The sequence below is a fragment of the Schistocerca serialis genome, chromosome 12, assembly GCF_023864345.2.
Source record: "Schistocerca serialis cubense isolate TAMUIC-IGC-003099 chromosome 12, iqSchSeri2.2, whole genome shotgun sequence".
NCBI lineage: Eukaryota > Metazoa > Arthropoda > Insecta > Orthoptera > Acrididae > Schistocerca > Schistocerca serialis.
In genome coordinates this window covers 5,856,168-5,868,723 of record NC_064649.1, presented here as the reverse complement: position 1 = coordinate 5,868,723, position 12,556 = coordinate 5,856,168, and positions in this window count along the sequence as shown.

Below are 12,556 nucleotides of genomic sequence, written 5' to 3'. Positions count from 1 at the left end.
ATAATAAATTCATTACGTAGTATTTACTAAAGAAACAAGGATTATATATTGCTTAGAGAAGAAGAAACATAGGCGAGTCACATTTACAGCTAACAATACCCAAAACCAGATAAATACCAAGAAGCAGGTGCCTACTACTTCGAATGTCAAGAATAAGAATCATTGTATCTGGAAATGACAGGTAGGAATTTCAAAACTAGGGATGAAGAACATATAAAAGCTGCAAGTATGAAAATAGCCATTCCAACGTTGCTGAAGACCTGATAAATCATGGACATGAACCATCCAACATGGAACTGGACATGGATATTATTATAGTGAAGAATCGCAACAAAAAGCTCCCGATATTACATATTCATTTACATTTAATATACAAAGAGCCCTTACAATAAAAAAAAGGAAGTAACTGAAGATAAAATCAACATAAGCAATAAGTCACTGAGCGTCTTCATCACTGAAACTATAACAAAGAGAAATGTAGAACGTGACCAGAGTAAATTATTAACGCTGCCTTTCACTTAGTTGCAAAGACGAACACAACTGCATCAAGTTTGTAGGACTTGAGGAGCGACAGAAAACGGAGAAAATGATGATAATTTAATTTCATTTTAAATTTTATGCTTTGAACACTAATGCCTTTGATATCATTATTTTTGAACGATAAAGTGGAAACTGCGGGCACTTTGTTTTAGAACGGACGCACGAATATATAAAAATGCGAGCTGCAGAGAAACGGGACTTGTTCTCTTAATATTAATATCCAATAGAATTGTAAAGAAGTTGTAAATCGCGGCGAACGGTGTAGGCAAATACCTAGAAGTCGTAAATTGGAAAACGGTTTCAATATTAAACTAGAAAGGTCGAACGCAATGAGCAGAAGTTACTACTTATGAAAGAAGAACGGTGGAGCTGGAACGGAGAACGAATGAACGATCGGAAAAAAGCATAGCGACCGACGCGGGAACGAGACAGATCGGAAGAAAAGAGAAGGGCTGGCGAGGAGACATGTGAAACTAGCATTCCTCTGGAAGTCTGTCCTCGGCCCTGCCCGTTCTCTGTCTCTGTGTGGTGACGGCCCACGGCCCACCTGTAACCAGCCAGCAGCGTCGTCGCTGCGGCCGGTGGACGGTGCAGAGGCAGAGCGGATGACTCACCTGTGGACGCTGGTCTGCGGCAACCGGTCCGGTCTGGGGGGCAGTCTCTCTCTCTCTCTCTCTCTCTCTCTCTCTCTCTCTCTGTCCAGGCGGCAGAGGGCAGGGCGCGTGGGAGGCTGCAGCTCAGTAGAAGCGGCCCCCGCCGCAGCTGCTGCCTCGGCGAGCGCCGAGCCAGTGTCGAGGGTACAGCAGCTCTCACATCAGCTCTGACGAACGGTACCGGCGAAATGCGGTTTTCTGTACTGACGTGACACTAATGTGAACACGTGCCAACTAGGGACGGTTGTGTAGAGCGTTGTTTGGATTAGTGTTAACTGAACTGGTCGTATATACAGCCGGCCGGAGTGGTCGAGCGGTTCTAGGCGCTACAGTCTGGAACCGCGCCACCGCTACGGTCGCAGGTTCGAATCCTGCCTCGGCATGGATGTGTGTGAAGTTCTTAGGTTACTTAGGTTTAAGTAGTTCTAAGTTCTAGGCGACTGATGACCTCAGAAGTTAAGTCCCTCAGAGCCATTTGAACCATTTTCGTATATACACCACTGGCCATTAAAATTCCTAAACCACGAAGATGACGTGCTACAGACGCGAAATTTAACCGACAGGAAGAAGATGCTGTGATATGCAAAGGATTAGCTTTTCAGTGCATTCACACAAGGTTGGCGCCAGTGGCGACACCTACAACGTGCTGACATGAGGAAAGTTTCCAACCGATTTCTCATACACAAACCAGTTGTCCGGCGTTGCCTGGTGAAACGTTGTTGTGATGCCTCGTGCAAGGAGGAGAAATGCGTACCATCACGGTTCAGACTTTGATAAAGGTCGGATTGTAGCCTATCGCGATTGCGGTTTATCGTGTCGCGACATTGCTGCTCGCGTTGGTCGAGATCCAAGTACTGTTAGCAGAGTATGGAATCGTTGGGTTCAGTAAGGTAATACGGAACGCCGTGCTGGATCCCAACGGCCTCGTATCACTAGCAGTCGAGATGACAGGCATCTTATCCGCATGGCTGTAACGGATCGTGCAGCCACGTCTCGATCCCTGAGTCAACAGATGGGGACGTTTGCAAGACGACAACCATCTGAACGAACAGTTCGACGACGTTTGCAGCAGCATGGACTATCAGCTCGGACACCCTAGCTATGGTTACACTTGACGCTGCACCACAGACAGGAGCGCCTGCGATGATATAGTCGACGACGAAGCTGGGTGCACGAATGGCAAAACGTCATTTTTTCCGGATGAATCCAGGTTCTGTTTACAGCATCACGATGGTCGCATCCGTGTTTGACGACATCGCGGTGAACGCACATTGGAAGCGTCTATTCGTCATCACCATACTGGTGTATCACCCGGCGCGATGGTATGGGGTGCCATTGGTTACACGTCTCGGTCACCTCTTGTTCGCACTGACGGCACTTTGAACAGTGGACGTTACATTTCAGATGTGTTACGACCCGTGGCTCTACCCTTCATTCGATCCCTGCGAAATCCTACATTTCAGCAGCATAATGCACGACCGCATGTTGCAGGTCCTGTACGGGCCTTTCTGGATACAGAAAATGTTCGACTGCTGCCCTGGCCAGCACATTCTCCAGATCTCTCACCAATTGAAAACGTCTGGTCGATGGTGGCCGAGCAAATGGCTCGTCACAATACGCCAGTCACTACTCTTGATGAACTGTGGTATCGTGTTGAAGCTGCATGCGCAGCCGTACCTATACACGCCATCGAAGCTCTATTTGCCTCAATGCCCAGGCGGACCAAGGCCATTATTACGGCCAGAGGGGGTTGTTCTGGGTACTGATTTCTCAGGATCTATGCACCCAAATTGCGTGAAAATGTAATCACATGTCAGTTCTAGTATAATATATTTGTCCAATGAATACCCGTTTATCATCTGCATTTCTTCTTGGTGTAGCAATTTTAATGGGCAGTAGTGTAGATGACGCTCTTTGTTTTCAAATAAAATAGGACGCTGTCCCTTCCACGGCTAATTCCGTTTCGTTGCTAAGCGCTGCCATGAGTAAACAACTTGCCTCGTCGAGAAACACCAGTAAGTTCCCGACTGTGTAAAGAACAGACCTCCCGTCTGTTCAACATGCTCAGGCGTTTGATTAGTTTACAAAAGAGCTAACGCGTTAAACGTTCCACGTTATTAATGGAACCAACATAAAACTGTAGAAAAGGTCTAAAATTATGTGTCAGTCATGTTGCAGTCAGTAAGTGGTCTCATTGTCACACACTGGATGAATCTGGTCTCGCTGACTGCCACGCATGTTCTCGGGAGACCTCTTGCTCCCAGACAGTTTTATTTACTGTGACACGTTTGGATGCATCGTCTTCAGAAAAATCTGGCAATACAAGACGAAACAAAACTCGTAAGTAGAACATAGTACAATATAGACGGAGATGTCAGAACTCGTAGAATACCATGCCGGACCTCCTTTTGCTCAGCGTAGTGCAGCGACTCAACGTCGCGTGCACTCAAGTCGCTGGAAGTCCCCTGCAGCAACACTGAGCAGTTTTGCCTCTGCAGCCGTCCATAATTCCGAAGGTGTTGCCTGTGGAGGATTGCCTTTGCAGGATTTAATGCACGGACTGACTTCTCGATTAAATTCCATAAATATTCTATGGCATTCGTGTCGGGCGATCTGGAAGGCCAAATCATTTGCTTTAATTGGCCAGAATGTTTTTCAAACAAATCCCGAACATATATGGCCCGGCGAGATGGTGCAGTGTCATCCATAAAAATGTCATCGTTGTTTGGGAATATGCCCATTAATGAAACTTCCTGGCAGATTAAAACTGTGTGCCCGACCGAGACTCGAACTCGGGACCTTTCCCTTTCGCGGGCAAGTGCTCTACCATCTGAGCTACCGAAGCACGACTCACGCCCGGTCCTCACAGCTTTACTTCTGCCAGTATCTCGTCTCCTACCTTCCAAACTTTATGGAAGCTCTCCTGAGGACCGGGCGTGAGTCGTGCTTTGGTAGCTCAGATGGAAGAGCACTTGCCCGCGAAATGGAAAGGTCCCGAGTTCGAGTCTCGGTCGGGCACACAGTTTTAATCTACCAGGAAGTTTCATATCAGCGCACACTCCGCTGCAGAGTGAAAATCTCATTCTGGAATCATGCCCATTAATGTTCCACCACCTTTCGGGCGTGCACTCGGGACAGCGACAATTCTTCTTGCGATATTTCGGCTAGAAACCTCCCAGCCATCTTCAAGGCGAGTCGGAGACTGAGTTCGTAGCGTTTGCGCGTGCATATTTATACGGAGAGTCACGTGATACAAAGCTGCTGAGGATTGAAAGCGCATGCGTCAAAGATATCAAAGTCGCCACAACTGTGCTAGTCATAGATAAGATGTATATAGCAAAGATAAACATATAAGCGCAGAGTGCAAACAGAATAGTGCTGCTGCGAATCCACCGTGCTTGTAAATAAATAATTAATCTTTAAAAGTGGTGACATCTGTCGGAAGTGTAGATGCAGAAATTCTTTCCGTACGATGGTGTGAAATAAGCGGTTTCCAAGCATTGTCGAGATGAAATCCTTCGTCACGGTTTAGCAGGTTGTCGGCTAGTTGTATTTCTGCAGCTTCCTTAACAACTGAGTCCCAGAAAGATGAAGCAGTAGTTAAAATCTTAACATCTTTATAATCCACGGCATGGCCAGTAGAAATGCAATGTTCGGCAACAGCTGATTTGTTGGACTGAAGAAGACGTGTGTACCGCTGGTGTTCGACGCATCGTTCCTGTACAGTGCGCGTGGTTTGCCCTATGTAACGTTTGCCACACTCACAAGGGATTTCATAAACTCCCGCCTTTCGCAAGAGCAGATCATCCTTAACGGATCCCAACAAGGCTGCAGTCTTAGCTGGTGGGCGGAATATCACATCCACTTTATGTTTCTTCAAGATTCTAGCGATTTTAGAAGAAGCATTACCCACGTATGGGAGAAAGGCTGTAGATTTCACTTCCCTTTCCACTTCCTCATCCTTTTCCTGTGATTTTTCTGCAGTTTTTATTTGCAGGGCTTTCTTAATCTGCTGTTGCGAATAGCCATTTCTCCTAAAAACTGCCTCCAGGTATACAAGCTCATCCTGCAGGCTGTCAACATCGGACAGTACATGAGCCCTGTGGACCAAAGTTTTCAGAACACTCATAATTTGCGACGGATGGTGGCAGCTAGACGCCTGCAAATACAGGTCTGTGTGTGTGGGCTTACGGTATACCCCATGACCTACGGATCCATATTCTTTCCGGCGAACCAGCACATCCAGAAACGGGAAAGAGCCATTCTTCTTTCGCTCCATAGTGAACTTGATGTTTCCGTGAATGGAATTGAGATGTTCCAAAAACTCTATCAGTTTATCCTCTCCGTGGGGCCACACTACCAAAGTGTTATCCACGTATCTCCAGAAGACCGTCGGTTTTAATACTGCTGAGTTGAGGGCTTTCTCTTCAAAATCCTCCATAAACAAATTAGCCACCAGGGGAGAGAGAGGGCTCCCCATAGCGACACTGTCAATTTGTTCGTAATATTGTTCATCAAATAAAAAATAAGTGGAGGTTAATGCATACTTAAACAAAGCTGTTATATCATCCTCAAACTTACAAAATTGTTAAGGCTTTCGTGGCCACTTGTTGACAAACTGCCAATTGGCTTCTGTCTCGGGTTCTTCGGCCGACGTTCATCTAATGATTTTTCTGACGTTTCGCCAGCACGAGTGGCTGGCATTGTCAAAGCTTCACCCTCCATTGCCGGTGGTGAACTGGAGCCGAGCTCGCGGCCGCAGACTATATGTACCTGGCGCGCCAACGTCCGAGGGCTCCGCGGTCGTTTCCGGTGCGGTTCTCCTCTTGCTACCTGCGACGGTCGTTCGCTGCAGCACGGGAAGCCAGGATCCGTTTACCTTAAGGCTTTCTTCTTTCTTGTTGAAACTGTTCGCGTGTTTTTGTATTTCTACAGCTTCCCTGAACAAGCGCGTGTGATAGTGCTTCTCTACAGCCAGAACTTCCGTGTCGGCGAATTTTATCACGTGGTCGGTCTCATTCAGTGCGTGCTCGGCCACGGCCGATTTCTCCACCTGCCCCAATCTGCAATGTCGCTTATGCTCTTTGATCCTGGTGTTAATTGATCGTCCAGTCATTCCGACATACACTTTCCCGCATGTGCATGGTATACGGTATATTCCCGACATTGCAAGTGGGTCTCTTTTCTCCTTCGCCGATCTAAGACACTCTTTGATCTTCCTTGTCGGTTTGAAAATCATCTTTACGCCATGTTTGCGCAATATACGGCCGATTCTGTCCGTCACTCTGGGAATGTATGGCAGAAAGGCCGTACCCGACATTTCTTTTTCTGGTTCCTTACTTCGCCGAGTGTTTGGCTCTGTTACACTTCTAATGTAATTTGTGGAGTACCCATTGCTCTTCAGAACAGTTTCCAGGTGTTGCATTTCTCGTTTGAGGTGTTGCGGCTCACATATTCGTCCTGCTCTCGTTACGAGCGTACTAATCATGCCTCTTTTCTGGCTTCGGGTGGTGGTTTGATAGTTTGTGCAGGTATCGGTCCGTGTGTGTCGGTTTTCGATACACGCTGTGTCCCAGGTTTTCGCCGTCCCTTGTGACCAGCACATCTAGAAATGGCAGTTTCTTGTCCTTTTCTACTTCCATGGTAAATGTTATGTTGGCATGGAGGCTGTTCAAGTGTCTTAGGAAGTCACCGAGCTGTTCTTCACCGTGGCTCCACACCACGAAAGTATCATCGACGTACCTGTACCAGACCTTAGGTTTGCAAGTCGCCGAGTCCAGTGCCTGTGCTTCGAATTGTTCCATGAAGAAGTTGGCCACCACTGGACTGAGAGGACTACCCATGGCGACGCCTTCCAGCTGTTCGTAGAAATCGCCGTTCCAGCTCAGAGCCATTTGAACCATTTTTGGTTACCGAGAACACGGCGTTCGCTTCCTTGAAGTTTTGCCCGGTAAACTGGGTAGACTGCTCCGTGAAGCCGAGGCCGACACATGTGTGGCGTCACATCCGGTGCGTCAGGTTGGGGCAAAGTGTCAAATTCTGCTCGCTGTAAAGATACATCGAATTATTATTTTCTAATACCACGCGATGCTGTCTCACGATTTAGTTAGCAATAGACTGTTTATGCTGTTTCGTATCTGCTAAGCCTTCCTTGCAAGATCAATTTCGTAACCCTTCTGCTCTGTTTGTATCCTTAGTTCTCGTATCGCCGCTAAGGATCTATCCTAATGAAATTTTCCAAAAAGTTAATTCAGTGCAATAAGCGCTTTGTTTTCGCTTTAAGTGGCTCATTAACTACATGCCGAGCTAGCATACGGACACAATATGAGCAAAGCACTGACGTCTTCGTTTTATACGATTATCCCACCAGATGGGTAGTGAATATTCTGCAGAAATAAATGATTTTAATGCAACAGCTTTTGAGTGCTGCTAATTACTTTCCAAGGAAACGCATACCTGTGCCTAAAAAGAAAAACACACATATCTGTAGACCTTACTGCGCAAGAATAGTGCTCAACCGATGTTTACTGTGTACCTTGTAGAAACGGCACTATGCCATACTGACAGCAAAAGTAAATTAACAAACGCTTTTAACATTACTGTATAGAATCACCTAAAGATAAAATGTTGTTAACACTTTGCATACGAGAATTTTCAGAAAAGAAGGAGGCTGTGAAATTATTAACGTGACCTGTAGCGCATTTTTTCTCTGTGTTTATCCACTACACAAATACTTACAAATTTTTGCACATTAGGAAATGTAATTAACTTTGCCTGATTAAATTTCTGCTATGAACGGTCGGGTAGCCTGAATGACGTCGGTGGATCGACGCTTGTGAGCAGCTCGTTACCAACTGGTGGTCGTAGCGTGCAGTCGGTGGGACTTTAAAAAATAGTCGCTACAAAGGTCGCTGTGTTTGGATTGTGTTTGGTATTCCCTGCGTATAGCAGGCACTCGTTTCTTTATCAATTCTGAGCGCAACTGAAGGGATACGAAAAGAATTCACAGTTCTCAGTAGCATTACATGTGTTTGTACAACACCATTTCCCCTCAGTTACAAAGTGTAACTGAACAATGCGACGTGTCATCCTCTGACTGCTGCAGCAGCTTTCAACATTTAAGTTCGAAACATGAAAGGGAGAATCACTGGATTAAATAATGGTACAAATGGCTCTGAGCACTATGGGACTTAACATCTGAGGTCATCAGTCCCCTGGAACTTAGAACTACTTAAACCTAACCAACCTGAGAACATCACGCACATCCATGCCCGAGGCGGGATTTGAACCTGCGACCGTAGTAGCAGCGCGATTCCAGACCGAAGCGCCTAGAACCGCTCGGCCACACCGGCCGGCACTACCAACTGCCTTTACATCGTCGACCTTGTGCTGCTGACCAGACACTTCCTTCACAACTGACCATATGGTTTCAATTTTATCCTCTGAATTAGCTGTTCTGTTTGCGTACTACATACTCTTCGCCTTCCTAGTAACATTTTTAAGCTCCTTACAGTGCTGTTTGTAATAGGCTACTGTAGTTTGATAGTGACTACTTCTAACATTTTGATGTAATTCCCGCTTCGTTCTACATAATATACTTATCCCACTAATCAGCCACGCGGGCTGTCTATTACTGTTAGTACCCCGTTTAGAACGTTCTAATGGGAAGCAGCTCTCAAAGAGCATGAGAAATGTGTTAAGGAAAACGTTATATTTATCGTCTAAGTTTTCGGCACTATAAAGATGCTACCACTCTTGTTCGTTAACGAGGTTTATGAACACACTATTGCCGTTGGATTAGCTTTTCTACATAATTTGTAATTATATATGTAACGTTTGTTTGAGCACGAAAAGCTTTTAGTTTTAAAATTTGTGCATGATGGTCTGAAAAGACATTGATCCTGTTACTAACAGAATGCCCGTCTACTAATGAAGAATGAGTAAAAATATTGTCTGTGACCGTGCTCCTGTTCCCCTGCACCTTAGTTGGGAAAAACACCGTCTGCATCAGATTATATGAATTTAGGAGATCTTCAACATCTTTTTTCTTGCACAGTCACGTATATATTTAATACTAAAGTCACCACATATAACTAAATTTTGGTACCTCCTACAAAGTGAATCAAGAGCATGAGCTAGCATGAGCAGAAATCCTCTGAAGTCAGAGTTAGGATACCTATAGACAACAACAATTAGAAGATTAGTTTCAGTAAATTCAACTGCCCCTTCACAACGTTCAAATACCCGTCAGTGTAGTGCCGTGATACGTCGATGGATTCAAATGGAATATTGTTTTTTACTTACATGACCATTCCCCCAAACCGGTCACTGCGGCCGAGCGGTTCTAGGCGCTTCAGTCCGGAACCGCGCTGCTACTATGGCCGCAGGTTCGAATCCCGCCTCGCACATGGTTGTGTATGATGTCCTTAGGTTAGTTAGGTTTAAGTAGTTCTAAGTTCTAGGGGACTGATGACCTTAGATGTTAAGTCCCATAGTGCTCAGAGCAATATGAACCACTCCGTGACCCTGCGAAGAAATCCTCGAAAAACACCGACGTAATCTGTATCTTGGCAGTGGTTAGAGACTTGGAGTTTTGCAGATGGAGATAGTGGATCTGCTCTGTACAATAACTTTGTTACACATCTATACATTTCTAAGAGATTCCACGACTTTCTTATTAATGTAATAGAAGTATGTTGCGCAATATTGAATGTTATTAAGGTATAAGAGTACTCCCTTCAGGAATGACTTCCTGCGATTTCGTGATTTGCTTTGATTTCGTGATATGCTTTGATTTCGTGATATGCTTTGATTTCGTGATATGCTTTGATTTCGTGATATGCTTTGATTTCGTGATATGCTTTGATTTCGTGATATGCTTTGATTTCGTGATATGCTTTGATTTCGTGATATGCTTTGATTTCGTGATATGCTCCGATTTCGTGATTTGCTCCGATTTCGTGATTTGCTCCGATTTCGTGATTTGCTCCGATTTCGTGATTTGCTCCGATTTTGTGACTTTCTTCGATTTCGTGATTTGCTCCGATTTTGTGACTTTCTTCGATTATGTGACTTTCTTCGATTATGTGACTTCCCCGATTTTGTGAATTCAGTCTGATTAACAAACGAAAGACTAAATTGCTACTCGTTTCAGTCGCAGCAGTGATGTTTGTATTCTTGCTTGCCACAACTATTTGGCTGTTATTTTGCTAATATGTCCCGTTTTCCGAAGATCCACTCACACAACTTCTGTAAAACTCGACGTGACCACGAAACTCTGTAGTGGCCAGCAAACGTGCTGGGCAACTCGTCGCCATTTTGACAGCACTTTGAAGTTAAGATTCGAGTGAAAGTAACTTCTGCCGTCCAGTTGACGGTACTGGAGCTCGCTGCACTGTGCGACGCGGCGTCGCCCCGCCGCGGTGCATGCCTGGAGTTTTCTGGCAGGCGCCCAGCGTCTGTTTCCGCATTCAGAACGGGAGCGGCCCGAGACGCGACGGCATCCGTGTGTATCAAGTGTTGGCCCTCCCTCCCCATATCTCTCTCTCTCCCTCCCCTCTCTCCCTCCCTCCCGCCCTCTCTCTCTCTCTCTCTCCCTCTCTCTCTCTCTCTCTCTCTCTCTCTCTCTCTCTCCCCTCTCCCCTCCCTCTCTCCATGCCTCTCTCCCCATGTTCCGGCGGCGCCACCACGTTTGAGTTCCACGCGCGGCGGCCGAGTGTTGATCCTCGCGTAAATCATCGAGCCTCTACCATCTTCATTGAGAAAATTTCTAGCTCAAGCTCTGTAATAAACACATCGCGATAATACTGCAATTCGAATTAAAACACAGTAATCTTCCCATAAAAACAACGGATATGAACTGCACCTAATTAGATAGTAGACCTTCTTCGGAAAACGAAGGCACAAGCGTCATCAGTCAACGGGACAAGACAGTCCAACGGCATTCTTTCTGTTTTTAGGCCAATCTCGAGCAAAATAAGGTGGATACACGAGGTTCGATCGGTATTCCTTGCGCTGCGCTCCGTGTAAGACTGTTCTGAGATTCCTCACTAAGGGAAAAATGAAAACTTAAATCTTTTAGAACCTGCTCTGATTTATCTTATTCTGTTACCATTACCGTTAACATTTATCTCTCTGTAGGTCGACGCCAGCAAATTATCCTCCCATTTGGAGAATAAAGGTGGCGATTGAAATTTCGCAAAGAGATCTTCCCGCAATAAAAAACGCCTTTGGTGTAATGATTGCTACCCCAGTGTCCACCTTTGGACTTTTTTGACGTCCTCAGTCAATCCGCCACTGTCGTTCTTTGGACTTTTTTGACGTCCTCTGTCAATCCGCCACTGTCGTTCTTTGGACTTTTTTGACGTCCTCTGTCAATCCGATCCGATAAGGAACCCAGATCGCAGAGGACGGACAGGCTCTTTAGTGGACCAGTCGCATTTTCTAAGTGTTCCGCCAATAAGACCGAGTCTTTGGTTTGTCTTCAGGACAACATTATCCGTGGGATCGTTCCAGTTTAAGTTATTCATTATTGGAATCACTATAAATACTTAGCTGAATTTGGCAACCTTTAGATTTGTGAGATTTATCGTTAGTACTCACGTGGAGGACTTCACACTTTTGAGCATTTAGAGTCAGTTGTCTGTTTCCGCACCATACGGTTGTCTCGTCTAAACAATTTTGACATTGGTTTGATCTTCTGATGACTTTACTAGACGGAAAATGACAGCATCAACTTCAAACAGAGTGGGCTGCTCACAGTCTCCTAAATCGTTTATACAGATTACGAACAGCCTATAACACTTCCTTCGGCAACGTCAGGTATTACTCCTATTTTATTGGATGACTTTCCGTCACTTACTACGAACAGAAAATCGGGAATCTAGTCGCGCAAGTATGTCGATACTTATAAGCATGCAATTTCATTAGATGCCGCTTGTGAGGTACTGTGTTGAAAGCCTTCTGGAAATCTAGAAATACGAAAACTGTTCGAGATCCACTGTCGATAGCAGTCATTACTTCGTGTGAATAAACCACTGTTTGTGGCTTGTATTTAAACTTAGGAAACTATATTTCCTATATCCTACTGTACTTCAATACAATAATTATTGATTGATGCCACAGCATTAAACGTTTCGCTTTATCGTAAGGATCGCGTAATACAGAAGGGACGAACACACGTAACTGCCAAGACTTTCTTTACCACCACGTATGCCAGATTCACTCTGGTTGCCAGTTACGTTGTTGCCACGCAGAACTTCGTTGTACCGTTGTTTGTAACGATGCCTCCATAAAAGAATATTATGGTGACTCGGCAGTTAAGAGAATTCAGTAGTTGTATTGAACATAAACACAGCATCAAC